Consider the following 23594-nt stretch of genomic DNA (forward strand, 5'->3'; position numbering starts at 1 on the left):
TTCTCCATAATTTTATCTTCTATATCACTGACTGTCTCTTCTACCTCATGTGTCTATTTGTGACTGCATCTCAGAAATAGCATTTTTAATTTTGTCCTGATTAGATTTTAGTTCTTTTATTTCTGCAGTAAGGGATTCTGTGGTGTCTTCTATGCTTTTTTCAAGCCCTACAAGTATCTTAATAATCATTGCTTTAAATTCTAGTTCAGACTTTTTACTAATATGCATATTGATTATATCCCTGGAGGTGGGTATTACCTCCTGTTCTTTCTTTTGGGGTGAATTTCTCTGTCTAGTCATTATGTCCAGAAAAGAAAGGAGGAAAGACAAAGCAAAGCAAAGCAAAGCAAAGCAAAAGCAGCAGTAATAACAAAAACAACAAAAAAACTTCAAAAAGTGTTTCTGGTGTATGCTGTATACACTCTGCTCTTGCGTTTTGGCTGCTCTTTCCCACTGGACCTTCCTCTACAGAGTTCCCGCTTGCTTGTAGTGGGGAGTGTTTGGACCTTTAAGTACGCGTGTTTTGATTTGTCTGTCAAGAAAAGCCTCGCTTCTGCCATGTTCTCTCCCTCCAACTATGCAGATTGTTTCCTTAATCCTCGATCATCCTCCTAGTTGTTCAAAAATAGTTGAATGTTGATCCAGCTATATTTGAAGGATAAGGCAAGTTCAGAGTCTCCTTGCTACTCTGCCATCTTCCCAAGTTCTGGTACTACTTTCTTCTAAACTGCTAGGCACACATCCATTTCATTCCTTTTCAAAGGTCTTGGAAAGCTGATTGCTAATCAACAGTTGAGAACTGAAAGAAAGGATTGCCTGACTATTCCTTCACCTTTTCATCCCATCTGTCCATCCAGGAGGCCCTCCTCAAGTGACTGTCCCAGGTCCAGGCAGCCTAACTCCTCTACTCTCAGCCTGACCATCAGGGAGTTGGTTGACCACATCTTCCTTCTCAAACTAGGTGTTCTCCCTTCCTCACTAGGTAAGTTTTGTAGTTTTGCTAAGTTGTTTATTGTGGTATTTTTCAAATAGTCCCCCTAAAACAGTATAATGAGCTTCCATGCAACCATCATCCAGCTTCAACTATCAACCAGTAGCCAATCTTTTTTACATACAATCCCAGCCACTTATCCCTTCCTGTACTATTTTGAAGCAAACATCAGCCATCATGCTTTGCAATCTGTAAACATTTGATATGTGACTTTAAAAGATAAGGAATTCCAATTACTGTCAAAAGTTAACACTAATTCTTTAATGTCATCGAGTATCTTTTCACTAATCTCATAATTTTTTCCCTTTTCAGTTTGGTCCAGGATCCAAATAAGGTCCATACACTGTAAATGGCTGATGTATATGCTGTCTTTTTAAACTTATAGGTTCCTTCTCCACTTCTATCTTTTTGCTTTTCCTTGAAACTTATTTACTGAAGAAACTGGTTGTTTGTCCTGTATGTCAGGTTCCCCATGGTCTGGATTGTGCTGATTGCATCATTGTGGTGGCGTTGAACACGTTTCTCTGCCCTCGTGTTTTTCTGTAAATTAGAAGTTGGAGGTCTGGTCAGATTGAGCTTTGATACTTCATCCATTTGGTGTTCATCCATTAAGGGGCACATACTGTCTGGTTGTTGCCCTTCTTGTGAGGTGAGCAGCCACTGATGCTCAATGCCAAGGCCCATTCGTTCTTTAGTGGTTGCACAATGGTGGCTGGTTTACCTTTGACCCACTTATGGTCTCCTCCTGCAGACTCTGGAGACTCTGTAGACTCTGGTTCACCCCTGATCTTTCTGTAGCATCTTCTTCCTGAATGGCTTCTTAGCTACTGGCATTCCTTGGCACTTGGCTACCAGGCTCCTGTTCAGGTCACACAGAGCTGGCAAAAAAAAAGCAGGGAATAGCACAAATTCTACCCCAAATGCCCCAGTTAGGGGGCTATTCTTTGGGGGATAGGAGGTTCAGTGGTCATCATAGTGTGTGCCCTGACTCCTCCAACCAAAGTAACATTCTCACAGATGAAGTCAAGTGTAGCTTATTGCCAGCTGAGGTCACATGGTTCTTTGAAAAGGAATGAAATGGGCTTGTACCTAGCAGAAGGCTGCACCTGTTAAAATGCCCAGCAGCTTGTGCTGTCACAGTCACTTCTAGCTCTGAGTCTTTGCATCCTTGACCTCTCCAGCCCACTCATAGCTCACTTCCCCCAGCTGCTCCCTTCCCCTGCAGATCCGGGTATGAGCCTCAGTCCTATGACTCTCTCCCTCTGTCTCCTCAGAATCACTCATGACTCTTTTCTGAGTGTGACAGATATTCCTTAGGTTTGGGGCCTTGGTTGGGTTTCAAGTTGCCCTGTGCCTAAGCCCCTCTCTTTCTTGTGGCCCCTTCTCATTCACTGACTCTCCTTCCCACGGATGTACTCCCCTCATTACAGTGAAGATCAGCTCAGTGATTCACTGCCATGACAGAGACCATCTGTTTCAGGTTTCACCCAGTGGCATAGATCATTGAAATACCTCCCCCTCTTCGTCCCCATTCCCACCCAGTCCCTATGGAGAGAAGGATAATGTGGAGATACATAGCCCTCTTCTCCTTTAGAACTACATTTTTGTGCCAATGGACCCTTTGGGTAGCGTAGCAAAGCCTTGGACTTTCTCTCAGAATAACATTTTTTAAAACATAAAATTAAATATGTTAAAAACCAATTATACCTCAGAATTGGAAACAATCCAAATGTCCTCAGTGGGAAAATGATTAAATAAATTAGGTACATGCCTACCACGGAACACTACTCAGGTACAATAAGGAACAAATTCTTATCTATATGACAATTTGAATCGATCTCAAGAGAATTATACAGAATGAGAACAAGCCAATTTCAAAAGGTTATATACTTAATATACCTCAAAAGGTATATGAGGTTATATACTTTATATATCACAAAAAGGTACAAATTCCATTATATAACATTTTTGAAATGACAAAGTTATAGAGATAGAGACAGATTAGTGAATGCCAGACACTAGGGAAGGGAGAGGATGGCAAGTGTCTGACTATGAAAGAATAGCACAAGGGATCTTTGTGGTGATAGAACTGTTCTCGTGGTCACACAAATCTACACACACACACACACACACACACACACACACAACTGGTGAGATCCGAATAAAGTAGGGACTGTATCAATGTCAATTTCCTGGTTGTGATATTGTACTATAGCTTGCAAGATGTTACATGGGGAGAAACTGGGTAAATTCAGACATAATCTGTCTGAATTTTTTCTTAAAATTCATGTCTATAGGGATGCCTGGGTGGCTCAGTGTTTGAGCGTATGCCTTTGGCTCAGGGTGTGATCCTGGGTGCAGGGATCGAGTCCCACATTGGGCTCCCTGTGGGGAGCCTGCTTCTCCCTCTGTCTATATTTGTTTCTCGTGAATAAATAAAATCTTTAAAAAATTCATGTCTATAATTAAGATAAATTTACCTTAAAATGTTAAAAATTGTTCTGAAACACAATTATTGAAATACTTTAAAAACATATTTATGATATAGGAACATATGCATTTCAATATTAACACATTTCAAAAGAAGTAGGGGCAGATCTTAGAACTCTGACAGTGATGAGTATAAACAGTGTTTCAAGATACCTGTGATGAAGTCCTGCTAATACTACTATGCCTACATTTATAATTGAAGGAGATGTTGAATTGAATTTGGTTAGAGGTTAAGGAAAATAAAAATGTAAATTTTCTTCCTAACCAAATTTAGGATTTCTTGAATTAGACCATGGACCCTCAGGTGAGGAACCCCTGCCTTGTTTAAAATGGCAATTTTGCAGGGCACCTGGGCTCAGTCAGTTAAGCATCTGCCCTCAGCTCAGGTTGTGATCTTGGAGTCCTGGGTTCAAGCCCCACGTTGGGTTCCTTGCTCAGCAGGGAATCTGCTTCTCCCTCACTCTCTGCCTCTCCCCCCATTTGTGCTCTCTCTTAAATAAATAAATAAATAAATAAATAAATAAATAAATAAAATCTTTTAAAAATAATAACATAAAACAACAATGTTCTCTACTTGGTTATACAGCTATAATGAACATAAAAGGAAACAAGTAGTACAGAGAGCAGGTATGGAAGAGGCAGTGATCACACTGCATTGGTAATGGGGGTGGGAAATTTCTGAAGTGTTAATTGATATTGATATATCTGCTCTTTGATATAATTGGATATATAACAGGATAATTGATATATCCTGATATAATTGATATATCCTGCTCTTTGAGTGCAGGAAAATTCAAATATTGAATTTGAATTTTCCTGCACTCAAAGAGCCAGACCTCAGAAAAGGTCTTCCAATTTTTCGTACTCCTTTAAGTATAGGAGTTTGAGGACATTAAGCCTCCCTTTCTATCCTATATCAATCTAAAACATTATTTCCCAGGCTGGAGGGAAAAGACGAGAGGTCTGAGAGAAGCAAGTCAGTCTAGACATTAGAAAGATCCTATACTCTGTCCCCCAGCCAGAGTCCTGGGTTTAATGTGATCCAGAGGCAGAGGAACATGGTAATGGTGAGTCCAAGATGAAAATAGCCACAGGCCCGTGCCCTGGACTGGTACAGAAGCAATCATATGACATATTCGATGCCTTGCTGGGGTTGATGGTGCCAGTAGATCATACTGAGAGTGAACTGGTAAGCAACAGGAAGGTAGGAAATGACATCTAAGTGCAAGTTCACATGGACAGATGCCACCAAAGACCAGGTGGCACAAAGGCTTGCTTGAACCTTGGCACTGACCAAATTTCATAGAACTGATACAATTCTGGAAAATAGGTGACCTTCACAGTGACTTCTTTTTCAATATCTTGTGGACTAGGGTCTCAAAACAGAAAATAAGTTGTTATAGAAAAACATAACTGTGTTTTCTTGTGTACTTGAGTATGTGGCCAAGAGCTAGTGGCACTTTGAGAGTCCACGGGCATGGCTTCTGGTGGCAGTCCTCCTATACTCTGGCCTCACCTGCTCAGTATACGCTGCTGAGTTCCCACTGGCAATACCCATCCCTTTTTACCTGAGGATTTCCTCTGGCTAACAAAGCCTGTTTTGCTCCTGCCCAGCAGTGTGGCTCCCTATTCCCTCAAGCCTCCTAAACAAATGACTGGGCTGAGTTGGTACAGAACTATCCCACTTCCCTTGCCCCTGAGGTGGAATAACTCTGAGGTGTATGCTATATACTACCCTGAGTTTCTCCAATGGGATTAAGCTCCAGCTACCCAAAGGGTAACAGGCAAAACACCCTCTTTATTAGCAACCTTCCCTCCCCCACCTCACTTCCCCAGTCTCCTAAATAAACCACTACTTGCAGCACATGGCATTGTTAATGGCAATATAAAAATGGCAATTTCATGGAGATCAAACTAAAATTTACATTCAAATCTTTGTCTCGGAGGCTGCTAACATGGTTATCCACATACTCTATCTAAGGATTGTCCCCTCGAATCACCACCTGGCTACCCTTAGGGAGCGTCAATGGGAGAAAACTGCTAAACCAAATACAGGGGTTGAACCTCTGGAGATCTATAGCAGACCCTCTGCCTCTTCTGGTTCCACAGGACAGCAGATTCTAGAAGAAGTGGGGCAGAACAACAGCAAAGGCTGTTTCAGGATGGACACACACCCCACCCAGATATTGCACATCAGAGTGGGAAGTGTGACCACAAAATGAGGAAATCATGGGAGATAAGGAAATGCTGTAACTGGAAATGTGATGGGATGTTTGGAAGCAGAAGACCTGGGTGTGAGCTGAAAATCTAGAAAGAGGAACATCTGGCTGAGATCAGGAAGGTGACATTAAAAACCTAGGGGCCTATTTGGCTTGATTCCAGTCCTCCCTCCTGGAGAACTCAATCCCTCCAAAGTAGAGGGACATACAGATAGGCTCAAGAACACTTTGGCTAAAATAGAACCCCAAACATAAATAGCCCTTTCACATCTCAGCTAGCCACTTAGCAAAATTAATTTGCCTCCAAGTCTCTGAGTGGGTGAGAGGGTCGGGGATCACCCTGCTAGACAGCAGGGCAGGAGCAGAGCTTGGTCTACAATTTAAGCCTATTCTATTGAGCAGACGCTTTTGCATATAACCCACTGGAGGAAATGCACTTTACCTGGCAGTCTGCTGCATAAACTTCACAAAATAATAATTACCTTAACTATCCAACAATGTGCTTTGACATTTTCTATTCTGTTCTGTTTCATATTTTCTAAATGCTGGACATGACCCAATAGTTGATTTCACAACCTGTTTCTGGGTGGTAACCTACAATATGAAATATTGCCCTCAAGTGTATCCAGAAATAAAAGGGTGTGGATAGTATTACTGAGCTTTTCCTAAATATTGTGTATTTACCGTCAGCCCCATGTCCCATTCAGTGCTACAGGGATTGCTGGGTTGAGTCAGGAGAGTCTCTCAAATTGAGAGTGATTTCTATTTCCTAATCCAATGATTCAAACTAAGCACTTCCATATTTTTTGCTACCACTTTCACATTTTTTGTTATATCCCTGTACCACTCGTACTATGTATTATTGTATGAATATTCTCTCTAAACCAACCCATCATTTTTTTTGACACTTAAATACTCACACTAGTGCTATCTTATGGAGCACTATTGGTAAAATCAAAGCTTTGACGCCATTCCCCAGTGCAAAATAAAACAAAAAACACAGTTATGAAAATAAAACATGTCTTTTATGTCCTACCTTAAATCATTCAGCCAGTGGCCCTCCTCAACCTACTCTTTTCACAAGAAAACAATCTAGTTTCTGTATAGCTCAAGCTGTCCTTAACCCCAGAAAGCTTTCATCCTTCTGTCTGTCCATCTATCTAATGATAATCAGTACCATTATCATGGCTAATAGCACTTAAACTCCTTAATCTTCACACCACCCTATGAAGTATTAGGCTTACCCCATTTCACAGATGAGAACATTGAGGTATGGAGAGATCACATAGACTTGCCTATAGCTAGGAAGTGACAGAATCAAATCTCGAGCCTAGGCCATCTGACAACAGAGCCTGTGAGCCTGACTACTGCATTGTACTACCCTCTGCCAGCCCTACTGTTGCCTCTTATAGAACTTCCTGGACTGCCCAGCCCATAGGATTGCTCTTCCTTTGTCCCCAAAGCAGTCAATTCTCGCCTGTTTATTTCATTTGGAAGTCAATCATAAACTTCTTGGGGATGCTGCCTCTACCAGGCTGGGGCTCCTTAAAAAGAAGACTGCATCTTATTCCTGTGTGTCTCTGCATCCAGCAACCTGTTTGAAGCACTGCAGGCCATCAGTAAGTGTCTGTTGGGCCCTGTGATCTTTGCTTCTGGTTGAGCGTCTGCCTTTGGCTCAGGACGTGATCTTGGAGTTGGGGGATCGAGTCCCATGTCGGGCTCCCTGTGTGGAGCCTGCTTCTCTCTCTGCCTGTGTCTCTGCCCCTCTCTCTCTCTGTGTGTCTCTCATGAATAAATAAATAAAATCTTAAAAAAAACCCAGATACCACGATACTCTTTATTTTATTATTTTTAAATTTTATTTTATTTTATTAAAGATTTTTATTTATTCATGGGAGACACACACAGAGAGAGAGAGAGACAGACAGACAGAGACAGAGACACAGGCAGAGAGGTAAGCAGGCTCCATGCAGGAAGCCCGATGTGGGACTGGATCCTGGGTCTCCAGGATCACGCCCTGGGCTGAAGTCAGCGCTAAACCACTGAGCCACCTGGGCTGCCTGTGGTATCTATATTTTGATAGGATCAGCAGCTCCCGGAAATTTCCTTTTTTAAAGATTTTATTTATTTATTCATGAGAGACAGCAAAAGGCAGAGACACAGGCAGAGGGAGAAGCAGGCTCCCTGTGGGGAGCCAGATGTGGGACTCCATCCCAGGACTCTGGGATCATGACCCCAGTCAAAGGCAGACGCTTGACCACTGCACCACCCAGGTGTCCCAGCTCCTGGCAATTTCAATAGGATTGCTAATTTTACGTATTTTTTTCTTTCTTTTCCCCCTTTTCCACCATCCACTTACATATTTCATTTTATGATTTTTATTTTTATTTTTTTTTCTTGTTTTCATTTTATGATTTTTAAAACATTATTCTGAATGGGCCCATAGCCTTCACCAGACTGCCAGAGGGAGCCATGGTGCAAAAGAGGTTAAGTCACTACATAGAGAATCATGACTTAGGGCTGGGTTTGGAGCCAAAGAGACCTGAGTTCAAACCTTAATTCTGCCATTTACAAGCCAAATTACCTGGGCCTCAGCTCCCTCATTTCTAGGATGGGGATCACTACCTGCTTTGCTGGATTAGCATCTCGACCCTGAGTAAAGCTGATGTCCAAACCCAGCCCAGACTGCCTAGTGGGGCAAAGCCTGAAGACAGAAGAGCCCTCAGCTGGGATAGTGTTTACCTTTCCCTGGGCTTCCTACCTCTCCTGTCAGAGAAGTCACTTGTCCCCCAGATTTCTGTAACAGAACAGAAAGGCTGACTTCAGATTCTTTTGACATACTCTAACCCATTTCTGAGCCCAGATTCTTTACCCTACTCCCGAAATTGGCTGACCCAATGAGGCGCCCAGGAGAGGCCTGTCATCTGCCTCTTTTAAGCATTGACATGCATATCCACATTTGTCCACTGGGTGGGGCTAGCTCACACTCTTAACTCTTCAGCCCAAAGGGCAGAGTGAGAACTCCACTCAGAGCTGTGAACATTCCCTCACCCAGCCCTGCCTTTTTTTTCTCCAAGTTGAGCCTGACATTTAGAAAAGCACTCACTTTACACTTCTCTCCAATAGCCTACTACGCTAAGAACGGCGGTGGCTATCTTGACTTTTGACATAGGTTAACTTTGCCTGCTCTTACACTTTATTTAAATGTAGTCACAAAGAATATATTCTTAGAGATTGAAGATGACACAAATGAAAAGATATTCCATGCTCATAATTAGAAGAATTAATATTTATTAAAAAGTCCATACTGTACAAAACAATCTACAGATTCAATGTGATCCCTATCAAAATACCAATAGCATTTTTCATAGAACTAGAACAAATAACCTAAAATTTGTACAGAACCACAAAGACCCCAAATAGTCTAAGAAATCTTGAGAAAGTAGAACAAAGCTGGAGGTATCACAATTCCAGCTTTCAAGATATACTGCAAAGCTGTAGTCATCAAAACAGTATGGTACTGACACAAAAACAGACACATAGCTCAATAGAACAGAATAGAGAGTCCAGAAATAAACCCACAATTACATGATCAATTGAAGTATGACAAAGGAGGCAAGAATATACAATGGGGGGAAAGACAGTCTCTTCAATAAATGGTTCTGGGAAAAGTGGATCGCTCCTTGCAAAAGAATGAAGCCAGACCACTTTCTAACACTATTCACAAAATAAACTCAAAATGAATTAAAGACCTAAAAGTGAGATCTGAAACCATAAAAATCCTAGAAGAGAAAACAGGCAGTAATTTCTCTAACATTGGCTGTAGCAACATTTTTCTACATATGTCTTCTGAGGCAAGGGAAACAAAAGCAAAAATAAACTGTTGGAACTACAGCAAAACAAAAGCTTTTGCACAGCAAAGGAAACTATCAACAAAGCAAAAAGGCAACCTACTGAATAGATATTTTTCCAAAAAAGACATACAAATGGCTAATAGACACATGAAAAGATGCTCAACATCACTTATCATCAGGGAAATGCAAGTCAAAACCACATGAGATATCATCTCACACCAGACAGAATGGCTAAAATAAAAAAGACAAGAAATAACAAGTGTTACAAGGATATGGAGAAAAAGGAACCCTCATGCACTGTTGGTGAGAATGTTAAATTTGTGCAGTCACTATGGAAAACTCAAAAAATTAAAATAGAGGGGCACTTGGGTGGCTTAGTCAATTAAGTGTCTACCTTTGGCTTAGATCATAATCTCAGGGTCCTGGGATTGAGCTCCGCAGTGGCTCCCTGCTCAGCAAGACATCTGCTTCTTCTTTCTTTCCCTCTACCCCTCCCACCTCATGTTCTCTCTCTCAAATAAATAAATATTTTAAAAATATTTTTAAAAATTAAAATGGAAATACCACATGATCCAGTTATTCCACTACTAGGTATTTACTCAAAGAAAATGAAAACATTAACCTGAAAAACTATACTCACACACACACACACAAACACACAATAGAATATTATGTAGCCATAAAGAAGGATGAGATCTTATCATTTGTGACAACATGGATGGACCTAGAGGATATTATGTTAAGTGAAATAAGTCAGACTGAGAAAGACAAATATCATGTGATTTCACCCATATGTAGAATCTAGAAAATGAAAAAAATGAATAAATAAAGAGCAGAATCAGACAGACCTATAAATACAGAGAACTGATGGTTGCCCGAGAGTAGGAGAGTGGAAGATGGGCAAAATGGGTGAAGAGGAGGAGTACATACAGCCTTCCATTTATGGAATAAGTCACAGAAGCAAGAGGTACAGCATAGGGAATATAGTCAATGATACTATGATAGCATTGTATGGTGACAGAAAGTAGCTATATTCATGGTGAGCATAGCATAATGTATAGAGAAGTTGAACTCTCGATACATGTTATACACCTGAAAATAATGTAACATTGTGTCAACTACACTTAAATTTAAAAATTATAATTATAGTAATACAACAATATATTCTTTTGTATTGATTTCTTTTGTTAAACATTATAAGATTACAATAAGTAGTTAATTTATTCTCATTGTCCTATAAGTTCCATTGGGTAATTATGCAATAACTTATTTGTATGTGTATCTGGTGACTGGGCATTTGAATAGTTTCTACTTTGGGTTTTGCTTTGTGGTTGCACTGTGGAGGGTGGTATTCACCCACCCAAAATTGGTTCGGAGTTGGAGACTGGTAACAGAATACCCTCACCCAGAGGCTCTGAGAAATTTATAACTCACATAGGGAGGCTTTCAGGGGACAGCACAGCCAACACTCAAGCCAGTCTGTTTGGCTTGAGTAGAAGGGGCAAGTGGCTCTGATTTTTATAGTGGTTTGAGCGGAGGCAGGTCAAGGATGAAGACTCTCTTCTACAGGCTGGAGTTTGTGTGGCTTGGATTACCACCCATGCCAAGGAAACCTGGGTTTTCTTATTAGCAGCATGTTCCTTGGAGCAGGAAGGAAAAAAGGAGTTATGGGGCTTGAAGGCTGTCAGTGGTCAAACAAAAAATGGAGTCAGAGTCTTTATCACTGGGTTATTACAAGTACTACTGCTATGAACATCCTGTAATAAGCCTTTTGGCAAACATATTATGTATTTTTATTGGATTTCCAGCAGTGCAATTGCTGGGGTATATATTTGACCTTGGGAAACACTGCCGAACAGTTTTTCAGAGTGATTATACTAAATTACATTCTCTCTAACAACACATACGGATGCACTTATGGATGTTTATCCACTCCACAGCTGAGGGACATTAGGTTTGTTTCAGTTTTTCTTATGATTACAAATAAAGCTTCTATGAACAATATTGTGCAGGTTTTTGCATGAATATAGATTTCATTTCACTTGGTAAATACTAGGTATGGAATGGCTGGGTTGTATGGTTAAGTATATGTTTAACTGTGTAAGAAACCAGGAAATCTGTTTTCCAAAAGTGGCTGTACCATTTTGAATTTCCACCAGCAATACATGAGAGTTCCAATTGCTCTATACCCTCCAAAGTACTTGGTACAGTCAGTCTTTACTTTTAGTCATTCCAATAAAGGTGAAGTAGTATTTCATTGTGGTTTTAATTTGCATTTTCTTAAAAACTAATGATATTAAACATATTTGCATATGTTTACTTGCCATCCATATATCTTTGGTAAAGTGTCTTTTCAAACCTTTTTCATATTAAAAAAAAAGTGAGCTGTTTGTCTTCTTATTCTTGGGTACACAGGGCTCTTTGAAAAAAAAAAAAAATGAAGTAGGCTCCACACTTGGTGGAGCCCAACACAGCGCTTGAACTCATGACCTTGAGATCTAGATGTGAGCTGAGATAAAGAGTCAGATGCTTAACCAACTGAGCCACTCAGGTGCCCCTTCAGGGCTCTTTATAGATCATGGATACAAGTCCTTTATCAGGTATATGATTTGTAAATATTTTCTCCTAGTTTTCATTATCTTAACAGTATCTTTTGAAGACCAGAGTTCTTAATTTTTGTGAAGTCTGATGAATTTTTTTCTTTTATAGATTGTGCTTTTTGTGTCTTATCTAAGAAATCTTTGCTTACCTTAAAGTCACAAAGATTTTCTCTTATGTTTTCTTCTAGAAATCTTATAATTTCTGATTTTACATTTAGGCCTATGCTTGATAGACCTATATTAGCAAACTTCAGAAGGCTATTTCAAAGGGGGTTCTGATAGTGCACATTTTGAAAGAGGTCATAGTTTACATCCAGTAAAACATTTAAGGTATATAGGGGGGTCATACTTCCTGTGCATGGAGTCAGTGTTAAAGATTTATGCTAATTCATAATTTATCTTTCAGAATAAATGACATAAGATTCTGGAGATGATGGGAGCTGCTTTCCTTTTTGCATACTCCCTTTGATAGATGTACATCCACAGTATATATTTAATAGATTATAAATATGTCCTTTTAGGCTATAAATAATTTCACATAGTCTTGGTTTTGTTCCTCTGCTCCTCAGGTGTTCATGTGTTTGGCCTTTCAAAAATTAAGAGTTGGGAGTGAGGCTTGTTTAGTGTAACGTATCAAGTAAACCCTAAGTAACATAGCAAATACATAAGAGTTCATCTTGCAATCAGGATGATTAATTTAGAATTGATAACTTTTAATAATTGTCCTCCAATGTCCAGGATCTACCTGAACCAACTGATGCACTATTCCTCCCTTATAAAGTGAAGAAACCGGAATACTTTGTTAATTTTGTGTATCTTTTTCTATCTGCTTTGAATCACAGTTAAAATTCCTGAGCTATTTTATTCTTCCTTTACAGAGGCAAGAGACAACTCCTTAGTTTGTAGAGTCCCAATGGCATCCCTACTTGCATTAAGCCTTGTTCTAGAATCCCCATAGGTTTTATATTGGGCTTCTCATCTTCAAAAAATCCCAGTTCCAAGGATTACAGCTAGAAAATAATATAAAACCAAATGTTCCTAAAGATGAGGCGTTTTTCATATACCAAAGCAGCTCACCAACACACACACACATTATGTCAGAGAGGATCCATGTCTTAGGTAGTCTTTAGGTGGGGGAATTTTTAGTATCTAGCACATTGCATCCCAAAGATGCAGCCAAGAACTTTACAAACAATCCCAAAGTCTCTTGTGTACCAAGTACTGGGAGACCATTAGTCACCACCGCAAAAGACATTTGATGGAGAGAGCTATGGTGGAAAGGGGCAGGAAAGAAGGACCTTCCTGATATGCAGCAGTTCACTATAGTGGTAGGCAAGGTGAGGACTTAGGAATTCTTTTTTTTTTTTTTAAGATTTATTTATTTATTTATTTATTTATTTATTTATTTATTTATTTATTTATGAGAGACACAGAGAGTCAGAGACACAGACAGAGGGAGAAGCAGGGAGCCAGATGCAAGACTCGATCCCTGGACCCAGGATCACACCTTGAGCCAAAGGCAGATGCTCAACCGCTGAGCTACCCAGGCATCCCAGGACTTAAGAATTCTAATATTAGCCCAGCAGTCTTCCATTTCATACACTAGACTTGAGGTTATTTATTTGGAATCTTCATATGTCCTACAAAACTTCTTTGTGGTCTTTACTTAGTCCATCAATGCTACACACTAACCCTCTTTCCTTTCTAGGATAAAGCTGCCATTTGGGCTTTGGTAGTCTCTATCAATTATAACAAGATTTACCTTGTTTGCTCTTGATTTTGATATAGCTGGGGCTTGTCAATCTCGTATCCTTAAGGATTGTCTAGAGCACCGTAGAGTCATGGGGATGGTCAAGAGAATGTCATAGGACTCCTTCCATCTGGGTTCTTTCTTGAAAATCCTTTTCATATCCTGCCAGAACACATGTACTATATGGAGTCCAGGGTGGCTTGAGCTGCAAAGGAATCCAGGATGTGAGTACTTGACAATAAAGAAGCAATACACAAGTAAGAAAGTCCTCAGGGTTGGAGTGACACTATTGGAATACCAGCTAGATATAATACTGACATGGGCTGAGTCCCAAAATCTGGTGGATTGTAGAATTGTAGTATTTGAGCTCAGCTTGATCCTTGATAGAGCCTCAGGCCACATAAAGCCCACTTGTTGAAAAGTTTTATATAGTTTTGCTTAGTGCCATAGTTTTGCTTCTATCTCAACAGAGCTTTGTAAGTGTAAAGGAAGTGTGGTTTGTAACTTATACATATGTTGGAAAAGTTGTCCCATAAAGGAAGAACGTTAGTCTGAGTTTAATTTTGAGTCCATCTTTTTCCCAGGAAGGAATGCATTTTTGGAGTTTTTCTGACTGTAGTAGAATCTACCTTCCGGTAGGGGTCGCCTCAAGGCTATCAGAAGAATAAGCAAAGGCCCTCAGACCCACTGGATGTGCCTAACACTTGGATCATGGCTTCTAGGGTGCTTCCTCGCATTACCAGTGGCAGAAGAAAAGAAGTGCAAAGAATGAAAAACCAATACATTGCAAAACTCAGGTGAATGCCTAGCATTTGTTTTCAGTCATGCTCCTTCATCCAATTGTGTGCTAAGATGCTAGCTCTGATGAGCAGGGAAGGGAGGAGGGATTTGGTGACTATATGTCACCAATCTTGTTGGAAGCTATATATAGATAAGACAGGATAGCAACCTGTTAGTGTCCATGCAGCTTTCCTTTATTGGGGTCCCATTTTGTAGACTGTGTGGTTGTTCTTACATCAGAAAGTGACAAAGGGCTAGGCATTGGAAGAGAGTGCTTATAAATGTAATTACATAATGAATTGCTTCATCTCAAGCTTTGACTGCTTTAACTTTAAATAAACAAGACCTTCTGGATAACTGCTTTAACTTTAAATAAACAAAACCTTCTGAATTCATACCTGTAAATCCAATACTCTAGATGTATAAATATTAGGAAACCAAAAGTATCTTAGATGTTTTAATTTTAATAATAATTTAGCCAAGATTTCATCCTAAAATAAAAATCTGTATTGCTCAAACATTTCAAATCAGTTACAACACTGTCATTCTACCAGACCAAACCCATCCTCCTCTGACAATATATAAAACATCAAATATCAAAGCCAGTTTCTTAACACACAAAAATATTAGTACTAATGAGTGTCTCCTTTATAATATTTCTATGATTTTTTTCCTAAGGTTAGAAGATGTTTACCCACCTAAAGAAAGCAATTGGGAAGAAAGCAAATACCAGTGAACTGAAGCTATTTATTGGCAGGTACTTGAGCTGGGAGGCCTGAGAATTTTGAGACCCCATTGGCAACACTCTATATATGATTATGTTAATGACTCCATACTGCCAAGGGGATAATAATTGGATGAAAACATATGATATCTGAGATTTGCTATAAAATACTCCAGGAAAACAAAAGAAAATATATAACTAAATATATAAATAGAGAAGTGATCACCTAATCCAGTTCCCTGGGTTCAAGTTTTTCTTCCTAAAAGTCTGTAGCTCCTAGTCAAGTTGGTTACTTGATTGAGCTTTGAAATCTTAAGATAAATAAATGTACATATATTAAGATATGTAAATATTTTTACATAAAAAAGCTAAGATATATCTAGAGATGTTTGAACTTAAAGTTCCATAGTAATGTCTTTTGCATTTAATTTTAAGACATGAAGACCTCATGGAATTGTGTTCTGTCATAGTCAAACAACTATGTAACTCCTAAAGATCTTTAAAATTAGATCCAATTGAATTTTGGATATTTCACATGGCTTCCCCTGACTCAAGGTCAGAACTTAGAGCTTCATTCTACTAATATTCGTGTTGAGTCAAAAATGTGTCCTCAGGGTGCCTGGGTGCCTCAGTGGTTGAGCATCTGCCTTTAGCTCAGGTCATGATCCCAGGGTCCTGGGATTGAGTCCTACATCTGGCTCCCTGCGAGGAGATTGCTTCTCCCTCTGCCTCTCTCTGTGTGTCTCTCATGAACAAATAAATAAAATCTTTTTTTTTAAAAGTCTTCTCGTTGCTATTTTTAATGGTTTCTATAATCTTCATGATACCAGTAAATGGGTTCATAGCAACATGCTTGAATAACAAGCTCCATAGTAGTGCTCAACAGTGTTTCCAACTTAAATTCTTAATTCTGTAATTGCACTTCCTTTTCTTTCACATTGAAAATCTTGATTCCTAGAATAAGTCACATAATCACTATGTTTATGTGTATCTAATACAAGTGAATGGTTTAAAATACAATATTAATATAATCAATAAACCTACAGAATAAAGTCCAATATTTTTAATGCAATTCCATTTTTTAAAATTTTTTTTAAAATTTTTATTTATTTATGATAGTCACAGAGAGAGAGAGAGAGAGAGAGAGAGAGAGAGGCAGAGACACAGGCAGAGGGAGAAGCAGGCTCCATGCACCGGGAGCCCGACGTGGGATTCGATCGCGGGTCTCCAGGATCGTGCCCTGGGCCAAAGGCAGGCGCCAAACCGCTGCGCCACCCAGGGATCCCCATTTTTTTTAATTTTTAATTTTTTTTTGAGAGAGTGTGCATGGGGGGTGCAGCACAGATGGGTTGGGAGAGAGAGAATCTTAAGCAGCCTCAGCGATCAGCGATCAGCGAGGAGCCCCACATGGGGCTTAATCTCAAGACCTTGAGATCACAACCTGAGCCAAAATCAGGAGTCCCACACTTAACCAACTGAGCCACTCAGGTGCTCCTCTTTTTTTTTTTTTTTAAAACTGTGTCTCAAACAGTTGCTCCCATGACATCCCATGATGGTCAAACCGTGTTCCAGAGCTACACTGTCAATAGAGTGGCCATTAGCCATATGCGGTTATTGAATCCTAGAAATGTGACTAGTCTATACTGACGAGTGCTGCCAGTAAAAAAACACATATCAGATTTCAAAGGCTTGGTACAAATAAAAGAATGTCAGTATCTTATTAACAATTTAATAGTGATTAATAATTTAATAATGCTTATTACCTTGGCAATATATTCAATATTTGGGGTTATTTTAAATAAATTATTAAAGTTAATTTCACCTGTTTCTCTCATTTTTTAAAATGTGACCATTAGAAAAATTTAAATTACATTAGTAGCCCATCGTCTATTTCCATTTGACAGTACTGGTCTAGCATCACTCATGCACATTTTGTGTGTGGCAATGGAATTCCTTTATCTGATAGATGACTGGTGAGGTTTTTTTCCAATATGATGGCACCAGATATCTAACAGTTAATTGTCCTAAAATCTTAAAAAATGGAGGCTTTCTGCTCTTTGAATGGTCTAGGTGCTGATGCTACTCAGGGGAAAGGAGAATCTGCTCTCTTATTCCAGAAATCTTAGTCTCCAAAATTTTATAAGAGCTTTATTTTACTACCATTAAACCACAAAATGATTTAATGCCAATTCTAAGTATAATACTCATAGTTATGATTTCTGGTTGAATAGAACTCATTCTGACCCATTTTGGGTAGTTTCTAGAATTATTAGGACTCATGTATTTTTACATGTTCAGTTAATTTTGAATTTATCAACAACTTGACCTAAGAGGGTACTGTTGTTTACTCGTAATTACATTTCCAAAATCAAGGCCCATGAACAGACATTCAGGATTCAGTAACCACAGTAATCTGAGCAGGAACAGCTTAATATAAATGAATTATTAACTATTAACAGGGGAACTAGGGATGCCTGGGTGGCTCAGCGGTTGAGCGTCTGCCTTCAGCTCAGGACGTGATCCCGGAGTTCTGGCATCGAATCCCGCATCAGGCACCTTCATTGAGCCTGCTTCTTCTCCCTTTGCCTCTATGTCTCTCTGTGTGTGTCTCTCATAAATAAATAAATAAATAGGGAACTAACTACTTAGGAGGGAATAAAAGAGAACTCCCAAAAATACCCTATGGTAGAGGGAGGGTAACCAAAGGAACCAACTTGGAAGGCGAGGGAGCCCCTCCCTAAGGCTGAGACACAGACTTCATTGGAGAGGGTATGACTGGATCCACCAGCCACTGGATGGCAGAGAAGTTCACTGGATGGCCTGAGATAGAGCTGGTACGCAGTCAGCAGCTGAAGCCAATGGGCAGGAAACTGTGGGCCTTGGCTGGCAAGCAGGACACCTCACAGTTGGCATACTAGTAGATAGAAACCACTAGTACTAATGTTAGGGTTCCTAGAGGGCAAGAAACCACCTGTTTATGTAGATGAAATTTATCCTCCAGCACCCCCTATTGGTAAAGCTCAACATTCAGCCTACTGGCAAAGAAATGTCCCAGTATCTCAAGCAAAGCAATGAAGGATGGATCTGGAATAAGTAGAAATTGAGTGCTTTTCCAACTAGGGCCCGGCAGAATGGCTCCCACAAAGAAGGGTGGTGGGGAGAAGGGCCGTCCTGCCATCAACGAGGTAGTGACCATCAACATTCACAAACGTATCCATGGAGTGGGTTTCAAGAAGTGTGCCCCTTGGGCACTCAGAGAGATCCGGAAATTTGCTATGAAGGAGATGGGAACTCCAGATGTGCACATTGACACCAGGCTCAACAAAGTTGTCTGGGCCAAAGGAATAAGCAATGTTCCATACCGTATCCGTGTGCGGTTGTCCAGAAAATGTAATGAGGATGAAGATTCACCAAACAAGCTCTACATGCTGGTTATTTACGTACCTGTCACCACTTTCAAAAATCTACAGACTGTTAATGTGGATGAGAACTGCTGATTGTCAAATAAAGGTATAAAACTGCAAAAAAAAAAAAAAGTAGGTATTGAGTGATAACTGGCACACCTCCTCTAAAGGTAGGAGGGCTTAATCTTTTGCTGTCACTTTGTACAGGTACACAAAACTTTCCAGAAAATAATTTTACCAATATCTTGAATAAGGTGTTGCAACTTCTGGGTGGCAAATAAGGGTTTAGGCTTTTACTTTTTAAGCCTCTTTTCCTCACAGATCTCTGACTCAATCTGGCCATGATGAGAGTTTCCCTTTTCCTCCCTTAACCATTTCAGGAAATTGTGCTCCCAGGATCAGTCTCGGAAGTTTTGGGTCATCTCTGGTACACCAATCCCTAAATATACGTAAGAGGAACTAGAGTGTTTAAAATTAACTGATATGGGGGGGAAGTTGGACTTCCCTTCCTGACCCAGAGAGGAGCATACATAGAACAATTATCTAGCCTAAGGAGAAATAGGTACACCTGATTTTGAGGAGTCTGTGAGCTGAAGGTACAACAAAGCCAGATGCATAGTCAAAACAGATACACAGCCAGGTTTAGTTTATGACGTTTGTCTGAAACAACAAAGTCCTTTATGAAAACAAAAACAAAAACAAAACCCAGCCCAGAGATGGAACTTGGATGCAACATTCTCAGGAGTGGAAGGCTCTGAGAGGCCCAGAGGAGGACATGAAAGGAAGACATTAAAGGGTCTCACGAGCAGGCACTCGTTTCTTTTTTTTTTTTTTTTCAGGCACTCGTTTCATCCCACATTACACTGCTACTCCTCTTGGAGTCTGTGTTGTTCCATGCCTCATTGACTTATGCCAAATTGTTGTGGGAAGGGGGTACAGAAGATTTAAAAGCAAGATTTCCCCTTGTGGGGACCACACTGCAAAAGGGAATAGGAGATTGTTCATCAGCCAGAGTGAGACCAGCACCTTCAATTCTTTTTTTTTTTATTTTTAAGATTTTATTTATTTATTCATGAGAGATACAGAGAGAGAGAGAGGCAGACATAGGCAGAGAGGGAAGCAGGCTCCGTGTAGGGAGCCGGAGCCTGGGACTCCAGGACCATGCCCTGGGCCGAAGGCAGCGCTAGCCACTGAGCCTCCCAGGCGTCCCACCTCCAAATCTTTAATATGGAAATTATATGCTTCCTCTGATCTGAATTCAACCTAAGGCCCCTCTTTAGGGTTTGCTTTGTGGTCACTGAAGGAAGAGAGGCCTTGGGATATCCAGGCAGGAAAGATGACATTTATCAGGGGAGAGAAATATGGACCTTGTTATAACACACTAAACTTTTCAAAAAGTTTAATACAGAGAATGGGTGGTCACCAGAGGGTAGGGGGTTTGGGGGATGGGTGAAACAGGTGAAGAGGATTAAGAGCACACAAATCATGATGAGCAGTGAGAAATGTACAGCATTGTTGAATCACTATATTGTACATCTGTACCTAATATAACACTGTATGTTAATTATACCTGAATAAAAAATTACTATTTTTTAAAAAGTTAAAAAGGGAGGGTACTGAAAACAAAAATTTGAATAGACTCCAATATTTGTTCAGAAAAATTTATTAGAGATTGATGAAAGCATTACAGAGTTTGTTAGTTCAGAGTTTACATTTTTAATTTATGTATTTTGTGTATTTTTTTTCAGTTTACATTTTAGAAAATGCCACCTGAAACCAGATTTGCTTTTGAGAATAGGGTCATGGAAGATGAGCTTCTGCTACCAAACTCTTCCTGCATCTCCTCCTGTTCCATGAGGCACTTTACAGTTGAGGGATAACCCCTTCAGGTTTCTGCCATGTCCTGTCTGTGTCCTTTTTGCCTCTCAGTTGGCACAATGTGGGGGGAAGACTCAAAGAGGAAAAACACATGGTGGCGAACAGAATGTAAGGGGTTGTTAGTCAAGAGGCCCTCTACTCTGAATTCTGAAATCCATGTGCTATAGGAATTAGGGCAAATCCCTTCTCCTCTCTGGGTCTCAGGATCCCTACCTATAAAGTTAGAGCTGTTTCAGCTCCAGGGCTGTATCAGAAAAGTCAAAGAGCTGACAGGGTCAGGATTTGGGGAAAAGGTGAAGAGAATGAGCAGCAAAGGCAAAAGGCCTTGGCCTTGTCTCTGGCATTAGCTCTGGGGAAGGTGACTCACTCTGGCCCACCCAGAATGGCCAATCATTCTTGGCCCACCACACCCATTTTCTCCCCTGACCTCCTTGGGAAGAGAATTTCTGATAAGTCATAGATGGATTGCCTTAGTCATCAATTCAATAGGGGCTATTGACTGGAACACAAGGAGTCATGTGGATGATATATTTGCACCAAGTGAGCTAATCTTGTTTGAAAGCTGTAAGAGTCCTGACACACCTAGGTGGACACAGGGACAGCAGTCTTCCTGTGCCTTGCCTCTACCAAAGCCCAGGTTTGCAGCTTTCTGGGTACTTTGCATTGATCAAATACTATATCTTATACATTCTAGCCTCTATGGCGCTCTCACTGACCTCGTCTCTTCTCTTCCACCCTGTCCATATGTTACCCACCAGAAGACCTGCTCTGTGCCTTCTCTAATCCTCCAACACCAAGTGGTTTAGTGCTTCCTTCTACGTGTTCTGATTGGCTGTCAATCAATGGGACCTTGATAACTGTGATAAGGATGCCATACATTTTGCCCACTATCATATACAACTGTGGGTCAGCCCTGGTTTATTTAACTTGCACCACTAAAATTGTGGGTATTGTACTTCATAATATAAGTTTTATTTATCCTCCTGTTTTATTTAACTTGCACCACTAAAACTGTGGGTATTGTACTTCATAATATACTTTTATCTCCTAATATAATTCTATTTTCAAAGGTTACTAGGGGAGAGTTTTACATTCTGGCTTGAAAACCTTTATCATACTGCATTCTTGACAAGAAACCTCCAGGAATATCTGATTAGCCCCAGAAATTATCAGTCTTTATCCTGAATTAGATAGAATAAAATGTCTAACTGGTATGTGGAATGAATTCACCTCTCCAAATCTCATATCTTCAGAACTTCCCAGAACATTCACATACACATGGGCTCTAAGGACGATAACAGGCTTCAAAAAATAATTCATATTGGCCCGCCAGAAGTGATCCTCTCAGGATGAACTTGATCTGATTTTCCTTACCTAACATCAGCATGTCAGTATCCTTTGACCTATCCCATTGAGATTCAAGCTTTTGACTAGAGCTCTTTCCTTTCCTGTTGACTTTATACGCTTTCTTTCAGGCTTGTAGTTTCTTTCATGGCAAAGATTGAAAGATGCATACATCTAGCTAAAAAAGCAATCTGATTTTCTCTCACTGCCCAAAGTTAGCAAACAACCACATCAAGTCCTGGGGGGGGGGTGGGGGGGAGTGTTGGGGCTTCTCCCTGTGGGTGAGAGTGTGTAAGTGGAGTAATGTTTAAGCTGAATAACCAGCTGCCAGAGGATCCTACACTGACTGGTGGCTGGACATCAATAGTCCTGATGGTTGTTTCAACCTCAAAACTCTACAAGACTCTTTCCCATGCATGGATAGAGACAAAGAGGACGAGCCCAAACTTCTAGAGCCCTTATGTTGGCACTTGATCAGATCCTGTGTTAAAGATTTCTTGTATAGATATGTTGTCTTCTTCTTTTTTTTTTTTTTGATATGTTGTCTTCTTAACTAAGATTCAGGTTCTCCAGAGGCAGAGCACACTGCATTTCCTCTCCTGCTGTAGCCTCTACAGTATATAGCCTAGAGTTCAGCATTTAAGAGGAGTTCAGAGCCACCAAATTCTTTCATCCTTTCAATGGCATGCTTTCAAGTTACTATTAGAAGTAAGGTTTCTGGGATACAGAGATACAATTAATACATGGTCCCTACACAAAAGAAACCCAAACAGCAGAGTTTAGAAAAACTGACTTGTAATAATAGAATTTATTATACTGTTATGAGTGTTTGCCTACCAATATACCACAGTTATGGGTGATGGAAGTTCAAATAAGCAAACTTGGGCAGCCCGGGTGGCTTGGCGGTTTGGCGCCGCCTTCGGCCCAGGGCCTGATCCTGGAGACCCGGGATCAAGTACCATATCGGGCTCCCTGCATGGAGCCTGCTTCTCCCTCTGCCCGTGTCTCTGCCTCTCTCTCTGAGTGAATAAATAAAATATTTAAAAAAAAAAAACAAATAAGCGAACTGTACATTTGTAACTGGTGAGGTGTATTAAGGAAGATTTGACAAGACCCTTTGGACCTGGGACTCAAAGGATGATTAGCATTTTAACAGGTGGAGAGTGAATACCTAAAAACACAGATAAGTAGAACACTTCACTCAATGACCATGGAATACACATTCTTCTAAAGTGCACATTAAGCATTCTCAAGGACAGACCATGTTAGACCATAAAACAAGTCTCAAGAAATTTAAAAGAAACCAGATATAGTCCCATCATGAAACAAGTATTAGCTGTCTTATCTTGCACTTCAACACAGGGAAGGACTGACTGCTGACCTGCTTGTGATACAAACCTCTCTGCCAATAGGAGGATAGATTAAGGACATGTTGGTAAGCACTTTACAGAAAGGGCACACTTACCTATAACACAGGGGCACTTACAATATCACCTTATTAACTGTGTACTCATTATTAGTGCCAGTCACTTATGTCAACTTAGCCCAACTTCCAGAAGT

General features: G+C 40.2%; 1 protein-coding gene across 7 annotated transcripts in view; it reads right to left on the minus strand.

Moving 5' to 3' along the window:
- ACKR2 (atypical chemokine receptor 2) overlaps positions 1 to 23594 on the minus strand; it is a 62838-nt gene that overhangs the window by 26735 nt on the left and 12509 nt on the right. For 6 of the 7 annotated variants that reach the window (XM_072793172.1, XM_072793175.1, XM_072793174.1 and 3 more), the window contains exons 2-3: positions 18853 to 18926; positions 13917 to 14109 (exon numbers count right to left, since the gene is read on the minus strand). The gene's annotated coding sequence lies outside the window, so the exon portion shown is untranslated. The remainder of the gene's footprint in view (positions 1 to 13916; positions 14110 to 18852; positions 18927 to 23594) is intronic. The other variant, XM_072793168.1, reaches the window with a different exon arrangement.

The sequence above is a fragment of the Canis lupus genome, chromosome 22, assembly GCF_048164855.1.
Source record: "Canis lupus baileyi chromosome 22, mCanLup2.hap1, whole genome shotgun sequence".
Classification (NCBI taxonomy): domain Eukaryota; kingdom Metazoa; phylum Chordata; class Mammalia; order Carnivora; family Canidae; genus Canis; species Canis lupus.